Raw genomic sequence first — 23,512 nt, 5'->3', positions numbered from 1 at the left:
ATTTCTCATAACTCCCAAATTTTAAGTAAAAGATCCATCCCTCATTAATTGATTTTGGGGTATATAATGAAAAACTGGAGTAATTCCTCCACATGAGGGAGACTTTCAAGAGAAGCCAATTACATCTAGAATATATATTTCTAATTGGTTATTACAAAGCCCAAAGAGATCTTTTAGGGACACAAAAAAGGACAAGGTAAGTAACAATGTCATTTTTGAATGAGTTGGCAAGTAAGATGTAGTCTTATCTTGCATAAATCTCCATCTGACCTTTTACATTCTAAAGTTTAATCAATGCTTTATAAAGGAGCAATTACACTTACTAAATAAAATAAGTCACTGAGGCAGCAATGATTTTTCTCTTTACAGCTTATAAGCAATGCTCCTATAATGTCACAAACCCAGGGGGAATTATGACCAGCATCCTACATTTTTTAAATACAGTAACTGAATTTTTATATTAGGTAAAAAAATTAAAAACATGTCTGTGGCAACAAATAAAGAATGTTTTGCTTTCATTCTGAAAATAACTCATAAACAAAAAAAAAATAAAATCTATGGTTTTTGTTAGAAAAAAATCCCACAGTATAAAATTATACGGGAGAAAAAGCCAGACACCCACTCCCCAAAGACAACCAGTGGAAGGTGAAGACTGTATCCTTTTGGACACACTCTATGCCAAGAACCATGAATTGCACATAGAAGGCACTCAATAAATGTTTGTCAAATCAGTTCAAAATATATTTGCTGGATTTTAATTGAGAGTTTTTATTTGAATGTGAATGTTATCTGAAGCCATAAGCCCGTAAGAGAAGCAATTTCACATTCTTTCTTTTTTCTTTTAAATATTTTATTCATTTATTTGACAAAAAGTAAGAGGGAATAAGAGCTTGTAAAAACAAGGGAAGTGGCAGGAAGAGGGAGAAGGGGAACCAGGCTCCCGACTAAGCAGGGAGCCTGATGTGGGGACCATGGTATCTTGACCTGAGCCAAAGGCAGAGGCTTAACTCACTGAGCCAAACAAGTGCCCCTAATTTTACATTCTTTTTTTTTTTTTAAGATTTTATTTATTTATTTGACAGATCACAAGAAGGCAGAGAGGCAGTCAGAGAGAGGAAGGAAAGCCGACTTCCTGCTGAGCAGAGAGCCCGATGTGATGCAGGCTCAATCCTAGGACCCTGGAATCATGACCTGAGCTGAAGGCAGAGGCTTTAACCCACTGAGCCACCCAGGTGCCCCCCTAATTTCACATTCTTAAAGAAAGAGGTTCTGAATGACCTGCAGGACACGAGAGAGAGGAATGCTCCATGCAACTTTTATCTTGAGGATCTGGGATACAAAGGAGCAAAAGAACCCTCCACCTCTTCTAGGAAGGGTGGTGCCACTGCCCTCCCATTCACTGAGAGGAGGGAGCTCTTTGCCCCCACTCATCACCTCATCTTCTATACCTCCTCAAACCCCAACCTCACCTCCAGCCCAGTGAAGCTTCACAAAAACCATGACTAGAGACTGGAGGGGACACTTATGCTTGCTGAGCCTCCTGGCTAGATGCCTGCTAAGCTTCCGGCCAGGGGACCAGAGCAGGAAAAGTTTACAGAGTTCTTGGTCAAATTTGAACTATTTTCCCTGAGTTTGGGAATCCCCCAAAAGAGGACTTCAAGCAACTCTCACCTGGAAAGCCTAAAGGAAAAAGGTTAATTGAAGCTGCTTTTATAGAAAAAAAGGGAAAGTGATATTTTCTGTAGGAGAGAGCCCCAAGAGCTCCGATCCTGGCAAAGTCAGGATTCCCACAACGTGGAAGAGAGCGGGGTTGGAGATACCTTAAAACACTTCCAGTTGTGATGTCTGTGTGACATTATGTTTACATTCCTTGTGTGCTGGTCTATGCATGAGCTACTTTGGGTTGAAAAATGTTTGCTCTGCCTTGGCCCCCTGGTTGCTTGTATTAAAGAGATAGGCATTACAAACAAATGCAAGAAGAAAGAGCAAAACATGACAATTTGGGCCCTGAAACAAAAAGAAGCTTAGCTTTGGTAAAGAAACAGATGGAAGAGAACCATGTAAAAGATATTTGTAGGTTGAAGCACAGTAGGAAATCTGCAACTACATTTACAGTAACTTTTTTATACCAAATGTCTAATATACATATTCACAATAAGGGGATGGAAGAATGCTATTGTGTATTACCACTGACTGGCTTACTTAATTATGAATTATATTTAAGGTTATCCTAAATAAAATTTTCCATTTTGGGCCAAATACGTCCATGCTGTAAATGTCAAGACCTTTATGACCTTTAGAATGTGATACAATAAAAAAAATGAAGGTTCATACTACCTCACATCCATACTTGGGAATCCTCTACAATCCATACTTGGGAATTATCAGAGCACAAGGAGATGGTTGAGATTGGACTGTTCCATTCTTTTCCTATTTCTTTGTATTTCCCAGAAAAAAATATCATACATTCTCAGGAATGTTTTTGTGTATCCTAAATAATAATGTAAACAAACAAATCAGTCTAGATTTTCATTTTTCAACATGGTAGCCCAAAGCCACATAAGAGTCCTTAAATTTAAATAATTTAAACTTAAACAAAATTTTAAATCCAGTTATTCAGTTATCCTAGCTGCATTTCAAGTGCTCAGTAGCCACATGTGGCTAGTGGTACTGTATTGGACAATGTTGATATAGAATATGTTCATCACCACTGTTCTATTGGACAGTGCTGATCTAGGTCTATAATCACAATATTCCCCATTTTTGAAGACAGTAGGAGTATAATGTTGAAAATACATTACACTGGGTGGCTCAGTGGGTTAAACCTCTGCCTTCAGCTCAGGTCATGATCTCAGGGTCCTGGGATTGAGCCCTGCATTGGAATTGAACTGAATTGGGGAGCCTGCTTCCTCCTCTTCTCTCTGCCTACCTCTCTGCTTGCTTATGATCTCTGTCATTAAATAAATAAAATCTTAAAAAAAAAAAAGAAAGAAAAAAAAAGAAGAAAGGAAAAAAGAAAATACATACTTGGGAGCCAGAGCTTGAATTCTTGAGTTTGAATTCTAAATCTACAGCTTTACCAGCTTTGTGACCCTGGGCAAATAGCAATTTTTCTACACCTTAGTTTTCCTATCTTTTAGATACAGATGGTAACAATAACTTACCTCATAAGGTAGTTTTGGAGATTATATGTGTATTATATACAAAGTATTTAAAGCACATAAGAAATGCTTCTTAAAAATTGTAGAGAAATTAACATGAAATAATCATTTTAAAGTGCATAATCCAGTGTCATTTATTACATTCATATTCTGCAAACCTAGCTCCATCTGATTCCATTTTTATTACCCCAAAGTAGAACTCTATAGCCATTAATTAATTAATTAATTATCCATTATCCTATATCCCTATCTTCTATTTTCCCTTTATCCCATCCTCTAGAAACTGCACCAATCTGCTTTCTCTCTTTATGGATTTTTCTGTTCTAGATATTTCATAGAAATGGAATCATATAAAATGTGGCCCTTTATGTCTGACTTATTTCACTTAGCATGTTTTTAAGATTTATCCATGTTGTAGCAGGCACCACTGATTTATTTATTATGCCTGAATACTATTCCATTGTATGTTTGTACCACTTTGTATTTATCTGTTCATCCATTAATGGACATTTGGGTCATTTCCACCTTTTGGTTATTGTGATTAATGCTTCTATAAAAGTGCCTCTACAAGTATCTAATTTCAGTTCTTTCCAATATATTTAAAAATGAATATGTTGTAATATTTTGTAATACTGTGTTTAACTTTTTGAAGAAAAAAGCTATTTTCCAAAAAACGTTTTTAAACTCTTAGTACTCTCTCCTACAAAAACCTTATTTTTAAATATTTTTAGGTTCCTTTGTTGATGCAAATCACAGGGAAATAATCTTCCCTTGATGGGCCTCTGCCCCATTATCATGCAGCCTTGTTAATTAATCCCTTTCCCAACCATGGGGAAAACCTGGCCATGAGGCTATCTTTATCCATTCACATTAAAGCTTTTCTTTTGCTTTGCCAATCTTTCATTTGTCTAGGTGATTCATCAGTAAGATCCATCACAGAATGAATGACCAGAACCAAAGCTTGCAGCCTCTTTGATTTCTAAAGACTGTTCTTATCTTGGATAGGATAAAATTTGCTTTCACATCTATTACAAAGACATTTCATCTAGAGCACTGGGTTTATAAGATCAGGGGGACATGGGTTAAGATCCCAGTATTTTACAAATAGTTTGACTTTAAACAATTTACTTAACTACACGAAGCATCAATTTTCTCATGTATAAAAAAAAAGGACAATCCTTTAGAAAATTTTTCTTTGCAAGCAATAGCCACCGATTATTTAATTTTAAGCAGAAAAGGATTTTGCTGGATAGACATTGAGTAGCTTAGGAAATCAAGAGAAAGTTTGGTAATTGAGGTTCAAAAAAAGTAGGAACGAGTATTTATTCAGTACCTAGTAAATATGAGGATCTTGTCTGGGTACTGTGGCTGTTAAATCATTCCAAACAAGATTCAAAGTTCTGGGAGGAGTCTAACTCACTTAGTTTGGGTCATGTACCCATCATTTAGTTCAGTAAGGACAGAGTCCTTTAAGAACTCCTTCAAGCTAGAACTCATCCAGAGAAAACAGAAATCTTCAAAAAGCAAATAAAGGGACTCCTGGGAGACTCGGTCAATTAAGTGTCTGACTCTTGGTTTTGGCTCAGGTCATGATCTCAGGGTCCTGGGATTGAGCCCAACATTGGGCTCTACACTTAGCACAGAGTCTGCTTGTCCCTCTCCTTCTGCTCCTTCCCCTGCTTGTGCTCTCTTGCTCTCTCTCTCTCTCTCTCTCTCTGGAATAAATAAATAAAATATGAAAAAAAAAAAAAAAGAAAAAAAAACCAAACACAAATAGAGGCACTTTGCCTAGTAGAAGTAGGAATGACTTCTGTTTTTAATGAGAAATAAATGAGAGTATACATTCAAAGCATTTAGACTTACTAATACAAAATAATTACCCGTATGCAGCTGTCGCTATCGCTACTAATACTACCACTCCTACTTACAGTAGTCGGGTGGTTTATTGATTCAGCAGATGCCCTGGAGTGAGCTCCTTCAATAAGTAAGATTTCTGCCACAGAATATGATGAAGGATTATAATGATCACATTCTGATGCACTTTTAGGATAGATTTGAATGTCTATTTCTAGTAAAATATATAAAATTTAGAACACACCTCTTATATCTGCCTGATCTTAGATCTCTCATTTATTGATTGTCAAGGAAAGGAATTTGACCAGATACAAGGCAAGGGCTTTCTCTTAAGAGACTTTGTTTCGTTCAAGTGTTCTTTTCTTCTCCAGTAAACCTGAACATGATTATTTTAACCTTTATCTTCTCCTGGCAAAGTATATTCTTTCTGCTTGGATATATACTAACTTGAGCTTGTTCATTACAGAACCAACAACTTTGGGGGACCTGACTATTGGAATTGGCAATGGTTATGTTGGGATTCTATCTGGAGCTGTTGTGGATTGATTGTTTAAGTTGCTGTTGGCCACAGGGACAATTATATTAACCTAAATTGAAAACGTATTGCCAAACTTATCTAGAAACAGAAACTAGCTGTGGGTTGTAGCAAGTATAAAAAAACCTGAGGAGTCCACATTGACGTTTTCATCCTGGATGATAGATAGCATCACAGATTAAATCATAGTTAGTCCAGTTGGTGTCTATGGCTACCTCTAGGTCAGATATTTGGAGACTGCAGAAAGCAATCATTTCTGCTTATTTTTATTCCTGCATTAACTGCTCTGGAATCCATTAGTACTCATTACTGGACTGGGAAGGTTAGTTGCTGAGAAGGGTAAGGTGGCCTGAGGGTTTTAAAAACTCAATTAGATAATTTATACTTGAAAAGAGTATCTTCAACTTTCATGTAGCAGCCTCAAGAGAGACATTTCTTGTGAGTTATGGGCTGTATATCATTCAAGGCCCAGCCAGGAAAGCAGAAAACATCAGGTATTTGTAAAAGAGATGATTTGATACAAGGAATTGGTTATATAAAGGTGTCCAAAAGCTGCAAATGTAAAAAGGATGCTGAGGTATTCTAATATTATTAACTGCAGGAAGCAGCTGCGGTTAGAAGAACAAAAGGGGGGGCGCCTGGGTGGCTCAGTGGGTTAAGCCGCTGCCTTCGGCTCAGGTCATGGTCTCAGGGTCCTGGGATCGAGTCCCGCATCGGGCTCTCTGCTCGGCAGGGAGCCTGCTTCCTCCTCTCTCTCTGCCTGCCCCTATGCCTGCTTGTGATCTCTCTCTGTCAAATAGATAAAAAAAAAAAAAAAAAAAAAAATCTTTAAGAAGAACAAAAGGGAAGAGATAGAGCTACCAGATTGCTGGGCTTAAAAAGAGCACCCCCCCCCAACACTGGGGTGTTAACCTCTGAGGAGGGCAACACCCAGATCCCATGTCAAAAGAAGTCAGAAGCTGTAGCAGTCCTCTACCCTTGGAGGGAAGCTACAGGACTTGGAAATGGGAATAGCTTCATTTTGTCCTTTAGCCAGCTTTCCAGTTTCTTGCGAGGGCCTCTCACTTGGCAGAACCTAGCAGAAAGTTGGCTGTCGGGAAAGTCTAGTAAACATGCTTTGGAGAATCCGAATCCTGGCATCTCACAAAAGAGCCCAGAGTGATGGACTTGAGGCTAGGAAGCAAGAGCTGTATAACTCGCACTGATTCTAAGCAACTTGGTTTCTAGGTATGGTCACACTTGGCTGAACTGAGGGGATAGTTATATACGTTTTTAAGACAAAAACGTTACTATCCCCAAATCACCTTATTCTTGCCTTAATTACAAATTTATTTAGAAGGTTTACTCTCCCATTGACTTTCATTGATGCTTTCTGTTGTAAATCAAGAAGTTGTATCTATGGGTCTATTTCTGGACTCTCTTCTATTTTATTTTAATTTTTTTTTAATTTGTTTATTTATTTGAATGAGAGAGAGAACATGAGCAGAGGAAGAGGTAGAGGGAGAGAGAGAAGAAAACTGTCTTCTGAGCATGGAGCTCAATGCAGAACTTGATCCCAGGACCCCGGGATCATGACCTGAGCCAAAGGCAGACGCTTAACCTACTGAGCCACCCAGGCGCCCTCTCTTCTCTTTCTTTCAAACATTGGTCTATGTTTATTCAAATATGACACTGTTTCCATTACTATAGCTTTAGGACTGGTCTTGGCATCTCTGTGTTCTTTATGTTTTCATATAAATCTTGGAATTTGCTTTTCTATTTCTCCATGCATTGAATTTGGGAATTATATCTACCTTATTTATTTATTTATCTATTTATTTAAAAGCTTTATTTATTTATCTATTTGCCAGAGATCAGAAGTAGGCAGAGAGGCAGGCAGAGAGGTGGCAGGGGTTTGGGGAGCAGGCTCCCAGATGAACAGAGAGCCTGATAAGAGGCACGATCCCAAGACCCTGAGATCATGACCTGAGCCAAAGGCAGAGGCTTAACACACTGAGCCACCCAGGCGCCCCTTTATGTACCCTACTTAGAATTACCATGTATCAGTTTAGAGATTTTCATACCATAAAGATGGAATAATTGGATCTTTAAATATTTAAAGTGTTTTTCTATATATATTTTTCTATATCTTTTATCTATAGTTTTCAGAAAAATCTTGCACATAGTTTATTAATATTATTCCTAGATATTTTGTTTTTTATGAAATTATAAAGGTTATTTAACATTTTTTTAGTTACCTTATTGTTTGTTGATGGTTTATTGAAATAGAATTCACAATGTTTCCTGTGAACTTCCTAAATTCATTTACTAGTTCTTATAGTTTGTGGATTTCTTTGTATTTTCTGAATTTACAATCATGATGTTTACATATAATGACAGTTACACTTCTTATTTTTCATTCCAGATTTCGTTTCTTTCTCAGATTCTGTCTCCGTATCTCTCCTTTTTGTCTTTCCTTCTTTTACATTATAACATGAACTAAGACTTCTAATACAAAGTAAAATAAAAAATGATGATCATGTACATTTTTTCCCCCTCACTTTAGGGAAAAAATGTTCAAAATTTCATTGTTAAGTCTGATGTTACCTGTAGGCTGTATGTAAATAATCTTTATCAAATTGAAGAAGGCTCCTTCTGTTTCTAGTTTGCTGAGAAATTTTTTAGTGGAGGTTGTTAAATTTTATTAATACTTTCTATACATCTAAGAAAATCAATTTTTGCTTTTTTTATTATGTCACCAAGGTGAATTACATTAATTACATTTTTGATGTTAAACCAAGCTTGTAATTCTGAAATAAACTCTACTTGGTAATGATAATTTATGCTTTAAATGTACCACTAAATTCTAATTGCCAGTACTTTAATATTTTTGATTTTTTCATTATATTCATAGGGGACATGGACCTGTAACTTTCTTTTCATGTAATATCCTTGGTAGGGTTTGGTATTAGTATTTAGTGGACGTATAAAAAGAAGTGGGAAATATTTTCTCTTTCTTTGTGTCTTGAAAAAGTATGTGATAGCGTGGAATTAATTATTTTTCTAAAGTATTTGGTAGAATTCATCAGTAAATTCATTTGGGTCTGGAGTTTTGTTTGTTTTTGAGAGGGGAATTTTTTGAACTACTGATGAAATACATAAAAACATTAAGCAAACATTGGGTTATTCAGATTTTTTTCATCTTCTGCCAGTTTCGGTAGGTTCTGTTTTCCATGGAATTTGCATATTTTCAAATTAGTTGTGAAATTTATTGACAGAATTTATTTATGGTATCATCTTGTTATCCTTTTATGACTAAAAGTGGTGAGCTTTTGTCTATCATTTCTGATTATTCTGTTTTTTCACACTTTAACTTTGTTGCTTGTGATATGGTTTAATAATTTTTTTTTTTTATCAGTCCTTACAAAGAAAGTTATTGGCTTTGTTGTCTTTTTCTTATTTTATCTACTTCTGGGTTCTTATTTTCATTATATTGACTGGTATGGTTGGATATCTTTGCTGTTATTTTCTTAGTTTCTTGATATTAAAAACCAAAATAACTGATTTTAAGGGGCTTTTTTTTTTTTTTTTTTACCTTCTAATATGTGCATTTAAAGATGAAAGAGATTCCCCTCTAAGGACTACAGCTCTTGCTGTATCCTAAAAACATCATGTGTGGGGTGGGTTTTTTTGTTATTTCATTCTAAATGTTTTCTATTTTCATTGTTATTTCATCTTTGAGAAGTGAATTATTTAAACATGTATTGCTTAGTTTTCAAACAGATGGGTATTTTTCAGGTTATTTTTTTTGTTCGTGATTTCTCCTTTAATTCTTGGTAGTAAGAGAACATACTCTATATAATGGTAATTATTTGAAATTTATTGAGATTGGTTTTGTGACCCAGCATACTCCTTCAGTGAATATTTTATGAGTACTTAAAAATAACTCATATATTGTTGTTGGTGTATATAGATATAAATGTAAATTTGGCCAACCTATTTAGTAGAGTTTTCCAAGTATTCTATAACTTCCTGATATTTTTTGTTTGTTTAATTTTTTGAGAAAAATTTTTTTAATTCCCAACTATGATTATAGATTTATTTATTGCCCCTTTCACTTCTACCATATTTGGCCTATATATTTTGAAATTTTGTTATCAATTAAATACACATTTAAGATTATGTTTGTCTTTTGAGTTGATGCAGTCACCACTCTATTAGGTTACTCTCTGTAATTGGTAATTAAATTATCTTACACTAAAGTAAAATTTGTCTGTTACTGATATAGCTAAATCAGCTTTCTTGTAGTTAATTTTTTACATGGTATATCTCCTTCCATATTTTTACTTAGTCTATCAGTATTCTTGCATTCATGCAAGCATCTTCATTCTAAATAGCATGTTGTTAATTCAGACTTAAACCTCTACCTTATACTTGAGAAACATATCGGTTTTTTTCATTGTTGCTGTAACAAATTATGACAAAGTCAGATGCTTAAACGACACAGATTTATTATTCTATAGTTCTAGAAGATAGCCAGTACAGGTCTCAGTGAGCTAAAATTAAGGTGTCTTCAGGGTTATGTTCCTTTTAGGCAGCTCTAGGGGAGAATATTTGTGCGTGTGTGTGTGTGTGTGTATGTGACTTTTCCAGATTCTAGAACGTACCTACATTGTTTTCTTACAGTTTTATACTCCATTCTGAGAGCTAACAATATAGCATTTCTCCGACCTTAATTTCTTTTTTTTTTTTTAAGATTTTATTTATTTGACAGACATAGATCACAAGTAGGCAGAGAGGCAGACAGAGAGAGAGAGAAGGGGAAGCAGGCTCCCCGCTGAGCAGAGAACCTGATGCAGGGCTCGATCCCAGAACCCTGGGATCATGACCTGAGCCAAAGGCAGAGGCTTAACCCACTGAGTCACCCAGGCGCCCCTGACCTTAATTTCTTCATCACATTTTTTTTTTCTCTGAATCTAGCTGTGAAGGGTTCTCCACTTTTAAAGGCTCATGTGATTATACTGGTCCAACCCAGATAATCCAAAATAATTTCCACATCTCAAGGTCCATAATCTTAATCACAACTTCAATATCCCCTTTGCTTGGTAAGATAAATATTCACAGTTTCCAGGGATCACGTATAGACATCTTTGAAGACTATTATTCTGCCTATCGCAAAGTATTGATTTACCTTTAATGTAATTGTTAATATGGTTGAGTTTGAGTCAGTTATTTTTATAAATTTCTCTATTCAGTTTCTGTCTTGGTCGGTTTGGTTTGCTATACTAAATATACATTAAGTGGGTGGTTTAAATGACAAACTATTTCTCACAGTCCTGGAGATTATAAAACCCAAGATCAGAGTGCCAGTATGGTAGAAATCTGATGAGAACATACTTCCTGGTGTGCAGGTGGCTAATATTCATTTTATCCTCACATGGCAGAGAGCAGAGAAAGAAAGATCATCTGTTCATGGGGGATTTACCAAAGTTCTCATTATCTTCCAAGTCCTCACCTCCAAATACCATCGGATTGGGAGTTTAAGCTTCAACATGAATTTTGAGGAGACACAAACATTCATTTCATAGAAATTTCCTAGTAACTCTTGTGTTTATAATTTCTTATGGTCAGATTTGAAAAATTATATTTTTAGAAAATTATTATTTTAATGAAGATTTTTATAGTTCTAGTTTAATAGAGGTGAGCCACATAAACTCTAAAATGTACTCTAATTTTCTCTGAAACTGTTATTTATCTGTTTTAAAAGATTAGTTCATTTGCTTGAAGTTTCTCAAAAATTTCTTGCTTTGGTTAGACAGTGGGTTGTATAAGTAACTGTATATTCATTCCAAAGAAGAAGCTATTTAACTGACTTCTACATTTTTTTGTCCCTAAGCCATTACTTTTAATGTTATCCCTAATCCTTCATTTTAAATCCCATAATACTGTCTTAAGGATAATCTTGATTCTTCCCAGTGCGTGCTTCTCCCTTTCTACAAGCAGAAAAACAATTTATTTCTATTTATCCTTCTGTCTTCAGTCACTCCAATTTAACAATGGCTAGATTAAACATCCCCACAGCCAACGTAGAATAGCTGCTCAGCAGATAATTGATGGAGAGGGCGACCTTAAATTCATTTCTCAGCAATACTTCAGGGAAACAGTAGTTTTGAAAAAGTTCTTGAATGTCAGCCACCTACCCATTTCTCTAAATATCATAAGACCTCCGCATGGATAAACCAACAGACCTACAGAGAGTTGCATACGTGGGTCATATCATTTTTGACCCCCATAAAATGGCTTTTGGTGAATTCACTTTGGCATAATGGTGACTTACAATGAAGAATGTTAAAAACAGTCTGTGAACCATGTGGTAGTGTTTTCTCCAGAGGTATGTTTGTAGACACGATTTGCTGCATTTTGTATGGTTCTTACATGAGAAAACAAGAGGCTAGGTTTTTTTCTCTGGAATAAGTATGATGAATAATTTTCCTTCTGAGCAAATGCTCAGTTTTTACCCTAGGAATATTTAGTGTTGCCAGTGGCTATGTTTTCTTCTTGTCTAGACTTACTGAAAGTTCTTCATCAAAGTCAAGGAAACCTTTATGTAAATTATGCAACATGTATGCCATAAATTCACCAGAAATGTGCTTCCACTTCATTGTGTAGTATCTATTCTAAATTCCATCTTACCTTTTTTATCCTCATTTTTTTCTTTCGTTGTCTCCCATGATTTTCAAGCACAATGGACTTTTTTCTTCTATTTACAACTGAAAGAATTCCTGATTACTATAGAAATTATCCATTAAATATAAGATAATTCCCTAATAAAAGTAATTTCCTTTCCAGTTTTTTCATTCATTTTTAATTTTCATGATTTATATCTTATGAATGAGTTAAAGCAGGTAAATGAATTAATAATTAGAAAGATTACTATATTAGTTTGGATTTTTAAATCGCAAACTGTAGATATTGAATCTGGTTAACCTCAGTAAGAAAAATAAGTATAGTAGCTGTTTATAATCATAAACTTGAAGAGAGAAGAGAAGTTTGTTTTTTGGAAACTGATAGAAACTAGAGCAACATTGAAATAGGGACTACAGAAATAATTTTATAGCTGAAGCAGGTGGCCATTGACTCACATGATCTCCAAATCATCCCTGTGCCTTTCATCCCTTGATCAAAATTCAAAGTTCTAGAGGAGAGCATTTGCTTAGTCAATCTTCCACCACAAGTGCACCCTGGGATGTGATAGGATGGGGAGCAGAAGTATCTTCCACTTCAGCGTCCATAGTGGGAGGCAAACACTGGTTTCAACATTCCAGTAAGAGGACACACGAAAAGAAAGAAGAAATCTGGAAAGAAATCAAGGTGCTGATAGGAAGAAGCAATAGACACCAGGACAACTGAAACAAAAACGGTCATCCACAATAAAGTAAGATTCACTTTGATTTGCAACTTTCATTTGTCACCATTGGTAAACACAAAAAATATGAAAACGGCCCAAAGAGGAAAGTTAGAGACCTTATATATGAAGCATTCCCTCCCTCCCAACTCAGGAATCTGTGGTGGAGGCTGAAAAGGCAACAACAAGACAGAAAAAGGTGCTACATTCTCCTCGCTGCAAACCAGAAAGGACTTTACATGCTGGAAAACGGTACTTATGGAGGGAGGGGGATAAAATAGGAAAAGAACAGGGTTTGGAGTCAGAGGCTAGAGATTTAAATTTAGACTTTTTCTTTAATAAACTCTTTGACTTTGACTTAATTTTTATCATCTCTGACCCTCAACTCCAACAAGTACAGAATGGGAACAGGACAATACTCACCGCACTGGCTTGTTGCAAGAATTTAATTAAATTTTTACACATAGAAGCTGCTTTCATTCCTGCCATACATCTGACCTTCATTTTTGTTTGAGATGGAAATTCATATATATAGATAGATAGATGATAGATAGATAGTTCACTGCTCATGAACTTTGAACTGACCGACTTTCACAGGTAGATTCCAGGATAAAAACCTGTGCAATCTGCCCTCCTTCCCATGGCATTAGCAGTCACGTGTGTCAGTTTTGTTGCTTAGTATCTCTAGGGATTGTTGAATTTAGTTTTATTTTTAAGGGATTTTGCAAAGAGTATTAATTCCATCATGTTCAAGGAGTACAACAACAGTGTTAGAGGCGACAGTTCCATAAGAAGTCTAATGATAGAAATACAACTAGAAATATTTTCCATGAAATCAGCAAGAAAAGGTCAGATGCTGCTGCATATTGTCTCATGAAAATTTAGGAAGATATGTGCTAACAGACTGCATAATTGGAAAATAAGAGATCAAATTTACCAAAGTTCCAGGGGGAAAACTTAACATGTAATGAAAGACAGAAATTAGCTCAGCCCCCGAAGACCAAATTGTTAATACCCCTGGAATATGGCAGAAATGCCCATCTCAATTTTTTTCATGGCTTAATTCTCAAAACTTAAATGTAAATAATGTTTAGATCTTACTCATACTCTAGCTTTCTACCTAAAGGCGGAGGCCTTTTTTTTTTTTTTAATCTCTGTTGTTGATTTGGTTTCTAATATTACCAGCCACATAAGATATGTCTGTATCATGGAGGGGAAATTGGGAACTACATTTCCCAGAATCCCTTTTCCATCTGGTTTCTTTTGAGAATCAGCTAACAGAGACACTTGCAAGAAATCTGGAAAATGAAAGCAAGGATAAATCATTAATCTCCACAGACACTTGTGGACAGACATGTGGGCTGGGATCGGACCTAACATTTGAAGTAGACTTCAGGTTAACTCCTTAAGAACTGGTTACTTAGGTCATGTAGGTTAGGATTGCTGGTGACAGCTTTCCTAACTCTGTTCTCTTAGCCATTACATTATTTGAGCAATTCTTTATTTTTCTCTAATTTTACATCCAAATATAAACAGGTATAATTGGAATGCATAAAACAGTTTCCTTTTTCTTGATGGATCCCTGACTGCAAACAAAATTTCCCTTTTGTTAAAATGAAGGAGTTGACTGCTGATCTGACTCTTTAAAATAATTCCAGCAGTGGAAAATAACATTAAACAACAAACAAACAAAATTGTGGTGAAATGCAACTGTTTCCACTTCCATTCAAATTCTGTTACTGTTGTGCTAAGTCTGGGTGAGATCCAGAGTGTGCATTTCAGTTTGCTCTCCAGGATGATTCCGATGCAAATGACCCAAGATTACCAATTAAGAAAAAAACAGTGTTAGGCTTTGAGCTCAAAATTTAACTCTCTCCATAATTCTTTAGGCCTTTTCAGTCATTTCTTCCTCGGAGTGAATGAGGTGAGTGAAGGATCTTAAACTGGTTGCAGGAGACTATCAGGAGTGGGCATGTAAGCCCTGGGAACGTGGAGGGTAGATAAAAAAAGAAGCTCAGGGGCGCCTGAGTTGCTCAGTTGGTTAAGCAACTTCCTTAGGCTCAGGTCATGATCCCAGAATACTGGGATCAAGTCCTGCATCAGGCTTCCAGCTCCATGAGGAGTCTGCTTCTCCCCCTGACCTTCTCCCCTCTCATGCTTTCTCTCACTCTCTCTCTCAAATAAATAAATAAAATCTTAAAAAAAAAGAAAAAGAAGCTGGGGATTCCACAGATTGACTTCTTCTTTATATATATAATTATATAGAGAAATATACAATAAATATAAACATATATTTTATATTAATGTGTATTTTATATTTAATATATATAAATTTATAAAAATATAAAACAAAAACATATTATATGTATATAATATATACATATTATACATATATGATGTATATACATATAACATGCATACATTTGATATAATATATAATATATACATATATACATATATGTATATACATATAATATAATATATTTTACCCATTTATTTGAGAGAGAGAAAAAGCAAGAGTAGGGGGAGGGGTAAGGAGAGGGAGAAGCAAGCCTCCCACTGTAGGGAGTAGGGAGCCTGATGTGGGACTCTATCCCAGGACACTGGGATCAAGACCTGAGCCAAAAGCAGACAGATGCTTAACCTACTGAGCCATCCAGGTGCCCCTCCAGACATTAGCTTTTTAACAGTTGGGTTTTGTTTTTTGTCTGTTTGTTTGTTTTGTTTTGGTTTGGTTTTGGTTTTCTCTCAGATAAACAGAGAAAAAGAAGCTGGACAACTAGTAGCAAGAAAAGTGAAAAAATAATGTATTTCCCTTGGGAACTTCTAGAATTTTTGAACTAGACTGGAGGAAAGAAATAAATACTTCTGTCTACTGACACTTGTCAGTGTCTATTGATTCGCAGGAGTTGAGAAAGGAAGAAAAGCTTGAATTTAGAAACACCCCTAGGTAAGTTATCTTTTGCCACAATAATGCTGAGTGACAAACAACCACAAACCCTCAGTGACATATGGTAATTAAACTCTCATTTTAGCTCCTGGGTCTAAGGGCTGTCTAAGAAGTCCTCCTGATTTAGGCCAGGCTCAACAGATCCTGACTGGCCAGATTTATTATGCATCTGGGTCAGCTGGTGGGCTGGCTCAGGGCCAGCTAATCTAGAATGATCTCAGCTCTCTGCATTCTGTTCCGCAGTTTCTCATCCTCCACCAGACTAGCTGGGGTTTATTTGACTGGTTGAAGTATGTGTTTGATAGAGACTAGTAGATGATGTAGTTTCTGAGTATAGGTGAGATTCGGTGGGGGGAGGTCTGGAGTCGATGATGAAGAAAGAATTCTTGAGACATCTTTGGTGTGAAATGGTGGTTTTATTAAAGCACCCGAGGGCACAAAGAGGGGCTGTTGCCTACTGCTCCCTGTTACCTCCTGCTGCCCCAGGATTATGAGATCTAACTAGTCATATACATTGGGGTTGTTGGAAGTAAAGATAAGGGAAATTCCCAAAGGATTTTCATATGCTAAAGAAGACTCATTCACAGGATACCAGAAGCCTTGCTAATATCAAACCGTAGTTGTTCTTCCCTCTAGCAAGGAATTAACAATAAGACAGTTGGGAGCCTCCTAGAGTTAGGTTATACTCTCTGCCTGCCTCAAGTACTTGTCAAAGGGCTTCATATTTAATTTCACCTACATTTCCTTCTGTCTTTGTTTCCCACGTCGGTAGAGACAGAGAGGGAGAGGCAAGGTGTTTTGAGGTCTATGCTTAATACTGGAGCACCATCACTTCCATCAATTTTTTTTTGGCCAAATCAAGTTAAAAGGTTATCTCTGTCTCAGAGGCAAAGAAATACTCCTCTTGATGGGAGAGGCTGCAAAGATGTTGCAAAGGACATTGGTATGGGGAAGAATAGACCAGTTTTGTAATCAATATACTATAGTCCAGATGGTTATATTCTAGAAAGAATGCCTTATCTATACTATAGCTTTTCTTTGTTCTTCACATTACATTTCCCTCCCAGTAACCCAGAAAAATAATTTTTGCCATGTGTATCACTATGATCCAATAAAATGATTTCCTTGTCCAGCTAATCAAAAGATGAGAGACAACTGAAAAATAGCACTCCAATTCCTCCGAATATTTAGGAAGAGAAAAGAAATCACATCACACATAGGCTTCACTGTCAGCTTGACGATAGCTACAAGTGTAGCTACCACCTCTGCCAATAACTGACGTTAGGGTCTAACCACCAGATGACAGCTAGACCCCTGAACTATGTTAAATTTTAGAAACAAGTGTAGTAGAATATTCTTGTCTTCTAAAGAGTCAAGAAAGCTTTCGGAAGATCTCATTTATTTACCACAGCAAAGGGTTAGTGGACCATTGCCGCTTCAGCTCTTTGTTGTTTATGGCATAAATTCCATCTTTATTCTCCCTGAGGAATTTTCTGAAGTGAAATTCCCATCCTGAATTATAGCACCAATGGGATGCATGTTAAACTAACCCTCACCTCATTTTTTAAATATGATAATATTTATTGCTAGGTTGGGTGTATCCAATGTCCATAGCCACAGACCATTTAAAAACATTCGCCTCTACGACTATCTGTGGCAAATCCTTCCACTTCACAAAGCCCTCTTTTTTTTTTTTTTTTTGTTCTGGTTTTCTGTACCACTTCCTGTGTGTGATAGGGTTGACTCGCTCTTTTCATTTGGTATTTTGAGGAAGACGTTGATGACCACATGATGAAGCACAGTAATGACAACGATGTCTTCAGCTCTCCATCTTGTGCCCCTTCTTCTTGTCTCCCATCCCCCACCCGATCCCACAGCTCTCAGTCTGTTATTCATCCTGCCATTATTGTTTCTCATAACATCAAAAGTAAGAAGAAGAAGAAATAAGCTTCACACGAAGTGACATGCTATTGATAAAGTTTAATGAATGATGTCTACACGAGTGTTTATGTGCCAGGAGTGCAGAGAGTCCTAAAATAAAGAAATAGGAAACTTGTTGCCATCCACAGAGACCTCACTAGGCTGTTAGCTACCTTCAAATGATGAGATATATAGACATAGATAGATACAGATATAGATATAGATAGATATAGATATAGTTCTATATAGGTATATAGATATTACATATGGAACATATTTATGTTTCCATCATTCCACATCCCTAGTCACTCTCATTATTTGAGCATTCGACATGAGTAACATATATGGAGAGAGAAATAGTCACTTGTGTGATCCTGCTCCTGCCCTCCGCCTTCTCTACCCTCGAAACAGAATAGGAAGAGGGGCGCCTGGGCGGCTCAGTCGGTTAAGCTTCTGACTCTTGACTTTGGTTCAGGATCTTGAGATCCAAACCCATTGGGCTCTGAGCTCAGTGTGGAATCAGCTTCAGATTCTCTGTCTCTCTCTCTGTCCCTCCCCCTGCTCGCCCCTGCTCTCTCACTCTCTCAACATAAATAAATAAAATCTTAAAAAAAATAGGAAGAGAGGTCACAGTTTGATTCAGATTTCACTTAACTTCATCAAATCTCAAACTAATAAGTACCATAATTCATTGATCCACAGTGGTTCATAAAATAAAGACATACCTTGTAACCGATGGCTTGTTAGAGTCAATAAAATACAGAGTTAGAGCTATCATTTCCTGCTCTGTTCTCTCTCCACCACAACCCTCCAGGGACATTAACTGCAGCGTAACATTGCTTCGCCTCAGAGGGAGGAGCTCTGTAAGGGATCCGTGCACTGATTTAAGAGAAATGCATAATGAAAAAAATGATACAGCAACATTTAAATTATGTATAAATAAATAAGTTGGTTTCTATTTAAATAGTAGATCTGATTGGAATCTAACGTGTGCTTCTTCATAAAGACTGAGTTTGGTTAAAACACAGTTTTGGAATATTTCCCCAGATTATGTATTTCTAAGAGTTATTAAAATAGCAATTCAGTCTGTCCCTCCTGTACAGTGGTATTGCCTTCATATCTGAAGGGCTTTGGGGAAAAAGATGAATTATTCTGGGGCATTCCATAAGCATAATTGAAAAAGATACACATTAGCTATGAGTACACAGGTTTCAGATCAGTATAAAATGGAACTTTCTAGCTTTCTATACAGGGAAGTATAGAGTGATCTTGTGAGATTGTGAGGTCCTTATCTATTCAAGCATTTGAAGCAGAAGCCGTCTGCTTCTCTCAGGAATTACAATAACCTGATTCCTGCTTAGGTGATGAAAGGACTAGAGGGACTAGCCCCTTCCAATCACAAAATCAAAGATTGTGTGGCATGACACTAGGTAGAAGGTCATATATTCCATATTTAGAAAGCAAGTCCTAACAAGCGAAAGCTATATATTTGCCATTTCTTGAAATAAAACAAAAGAACACAGTCAACATTTTTTTCTTTTTTTTTTTTTGCTATCTATATCTGCTTTACATTCAAATATGGCCCTATTTTTTCCCATCTTAGAGACCCATGTCTAATACTAAATTCTTCAAAAGTATACCACTGAAGATCGGTCTTTAAAAATAGCTCCAGGGTACTCTGTAGAAACCACTGACTTCACTAAAATAAAAATAAAAGTAAAAACTGTAACTCCTGAAATAGGAGCAACTACTGTTCAGAATACTGTCTTGATGTGGTTGGGGGAAAATTTAAAGTGTGTATTACTCTGAAAAAAATCTAGTAATACCAAAATACAGAAGAATGTAACTCTAGTGGGTAATAAAATTCTCTCAAATCCCGACATGCATTTACAGCCTCATTCACAGTTTTGCTAGTTCATTTCATTCAATATAACACCTGAATTGAGCTCTTATAAATCCTACCCTTCCGACTTCTGTCCTGTTTGTATTCATACATACTCTCTCCCTACCTCCTGCCCTTTGTGCCTAGATTTCTATGTTTATCTGTCGTTCAGTCACGCAAACGTCTGCCCTGAGATTTTGTCTCCGGTCTTACTGAATCCCGATTGTTACACATTCAGATTTAACCTGACCTCTTCAAGCGGAAACATGGTTTTGCTCAGTGTGGGAAGAAAGCACCGAACAGAAGACAGCCGACCACGCCCACAGGTCAAGGCCTTTAACAGATCATCAGCTTTGTCAGCAGACGCCCAATAGGGGAGCGAGTCACACTGACCAGCAGCCCCAGAGACAGGGCCATATACACTCTCATGTGACCGTATTTACAAGGTCACCTAGAGTTGCAACTGAAATCTCTGGACGAGAGTAGAACATTCTATTGTTGTTTCCTGAAGAATGCCCAGAGGGACAAAATACCTCTCATGAAGGGTTGGTTTGTCTTTCTTGATAGAATCTATTAAAAAAAAAAAAATGATGTATCTGTAACAAATTTATCTTAAGTGTAATCAGCCCATTTTACGGATCTCTAGATCCATTTTTCTTTCTCTCTTTTCCTCCCGACTTTTTATTGCTTCTCCGCCACCTTGGATTGACTCTTACTGGTTACAGGATTCTTTCCCGGGTATCTAAGCTAAAACTTCCCTGATTCTGCTGAAAGGAGCTGCACAGTCCACCAACGTCAGCCACAAATAGCTGAATTCAGCTGAATCCCCTCCACTGTACCCCAGCTGCTGTTTCATCCAAAACCTTGCTTCTCTGTCTCCAGAATGAGTCCTCTAGAATCAGAATGTAGAATCAGAATGGTTTGTTTACAAACTCCGGTCACGATAGGCACAGGATGATTTCCAAACCTATCTTGAAAAGAAAGCACAGAACATCTGGTGCTTCTGAGCCCCTGTAGGTAGGTTTGGATGCTTCTCCATAAGGTGCCATATTTGGGGGGCTGGGCAAGATGTCTTCTCAGGCATTGGTGTGTGTAAGGATGGCAGAGCCCAACCCACGGGAGGGTGGCCTTCCCGATGGAGATCCATAAAGATCCAGACATGTCTGGCTTGTGTTCAATCCTGCCTCTGTTTCGCTGAGGGTGGAATTACATAGTGGGCTTTACTGTACTTCTGGTTAACTGGCTGGTGGGGGCCTCCTTCGGGGGCAAGCGATCTAATCCTGACCAAGCATGGAGCATCATTGCTTTGGAGAGTGAGGTCATTGACAAGTTCTTGAAGGTATGGTGGGGCCTGGCCCAAGTCTGCTGATAGCAGCAGCCAGATCCCAGGGTTTTTTTTGTTGTTGTTTTTTGTTTTTTTTAAGGTTATGGATTTGGGCATCTTTGGAAAGGTCGGTTGTCTCATTTCTGTGGCAGCAAGTAGTAGTGGCTCAGTAAGTATTAAACATTCTCAATAACCAGCTGACCCTTTCTTTTTTCTATTGTTATACAAAGCTTTACAAAAAATTATGAATCAAAAAAATAAAAAATAAATAAAATAAACAAAAATGTTATGAATCTTGAGATACTTAATTTTTTGAGTTGGAGTTTTTGATTTTCTATTAACTATTCCCCCACTGATTTAACCTTACCTGAGGTGGACATTCCTGACAGCTGGACACACAGATGCCTGCTTCTTTCTCCAGGAAGTCCTTCTGACCTTGCTGGGATTGGGGTTGGCCTCCACTCGTGCAATGGTGGCCTGATCATTTGGGATGGCCCCTGGACCCTCCTAGGGTTTTGGTAGCTGGTGCTCTGCAGGGCCAGGCAGCTCCTAGGCCATGTCTATGGGTGGTCTACCTTTAGCGTAGAGCTTGATAACATCCTTGGGTGTTTGAGGTGGCACTAATAGGAGGTGCTCATGCTGTTTAAATCAGGCCATTAGATGTTGTGCCACTGCATGCAAGAGTGAGACCCATAATACCCCCAAGAGTATGGGGATGCAGTGTGATAGCCGCGAGGTGTGTAGCAACAGAGGGACCGTAGGCCCATTGCCTTTTCCCGGAGTCAGGGCTTCTGTGGAGGTGCCACAGACAGGGTGTCCTTAGCAGACAGGTTAGGACTCACAGTCCTGGTACCACATGCAAAGACACCAGTCAGGGAAGGGGAGCCTTCCTCTCCTTCCTCTCCTTCCAGGGCACCATCTTGCAACTTTATTTGGTAGCCCACCTTAGGCCAAGAGTTGCCATTTGTATGTTTCAGGCCGTTCACTAACGCAATGGGACCTTGTGTAAATCTTAGCCAGTTAGGCTAATGGTCAGCACTAGGGTCTGTGCTTCGAGTCAGGAAACACACCAGCGAATCAGACACCTGCTGGGGAAATTCACCTCCCATGGGGTGTTAGCAGGTGGAAAACAAGCCTGCAACAACCCATGCCAGCGCCAGTGAGCAGTGCTCCGGGGTTCTGGAGGTCTCTGGTGCCTTCCTCAGCAGGTGCACTTGGGGATAGGAGGCCGAGGCAGCGCTGTGCCTAGGTAATAGAGTGCAGCACAGAGGAGGGCCGCAGGCAGGAGACCACTTCCACCTGGGAGAGCCAGGTCGGCAGCTATTTTCAGGTAAAAGGCATTTCCCCGGGTTAACTGCCAGTGTGACTCTACCATACTGCTCAACACCAGCAATTATGACTTTGTTAAATTAATATTTGTTAATTAATATTTGTTAATATAGAAAGGGGTGTGGGATGGTGAGCCTCCTTCAACAAGAGACTACAAGAGAAATTGAAATAAAGAAGTTTATTACTCACAAGTCATAGTAGAAGAAGTATAGGCAGACCTGGAGGGGGTCACATGGGGACGTCAAGGCAGAGTGGAGAGAAAGAAGCCGGGACACGTGCCTTTATTAGGGTCTGTGGGTGGAGGGCTTTGGACTTCCTGCTATGGCCAGATTGATCGACTCAAACCAAAAAGATCAGGATTTTGGTAAGCCCCACAGGATCTTATGAAAGGAGTTTATGTGTTGGGAGGGGGCTGTGAGGGACTGTTGCTCACAAGGGCTATTGGGGGAGTCATATCAGGAACTTTTTGCTTTTTCCTTATAATTCTGTGGCCTCTTATGTAGGCCTTGAGGTTTCATCAAGGGCTAATGTCAGCTTAAGGCCCCCACAGACCGCTTGACCAGACAAAATGGACACCGAGGCAGCAATACCATGGAGTAGCTTAGCTAAACTCGGACACACCTGTTTGTTGTTGTTGTTGTTGTTTTTATTTCTTTTCAGCATAACAGTATTCATTGTTTTTGTACCACACTCAGTGCTCCATGCAATACATGCCCTCTCTAATACCCACCACCTGGTTCCCCCAACCTCCCACCCCACCCCCGCCCCTGACACACCTGTTTTTATAAATAAAGTTTTATTGTAACACAGTCCTGCTCATTTGTTTACATACTGCCAATGGATGTTTTTTGTGCTACAAAGCAGAATCAAATAGTTGTGAATGGCTTGCTAAATCCAAAATAGTTACTCTGAGGTTCTTTCCAGTAACGCTTTAGCAATTCCTGCTGTAGAAGTAGGGCATGAGACTCGTACCGCGGAGCAGAGTGGGTGACACCAAGCAGCTGCCAGCCAGCAGAGGTGTCTGAGCCAACAGCTGAAATGAACAGCCACTAGCATCAACCCAGCCTCAGCAGCCAATCTTCTTGTAAACATCTTGTACCAATTTGCCTTCCAGTCCGTGTTTTACCCTTGATCTGCTCTGCTCCGTATGGAGGCACCTCTGCCAGCTTCTAA

The sequence above is a fragment of the Neovison vison genome, chromosome 3 (genome assembly GCF_020171115.1).
Source record: "Neovison vison isolate M4711 chromosome 3, ASM_NN_V1, whole genome shotgun sequence".
NCBI classification, from domain to species: domain Eukaryota; kingdom Metazoa; phylum Chordata; class Mammalia; order Carnivora; family Mustelidae; genus Neogale; species Neogale vison.
This window is presented reverse-complemented; position numbering follows the sequence as displayed.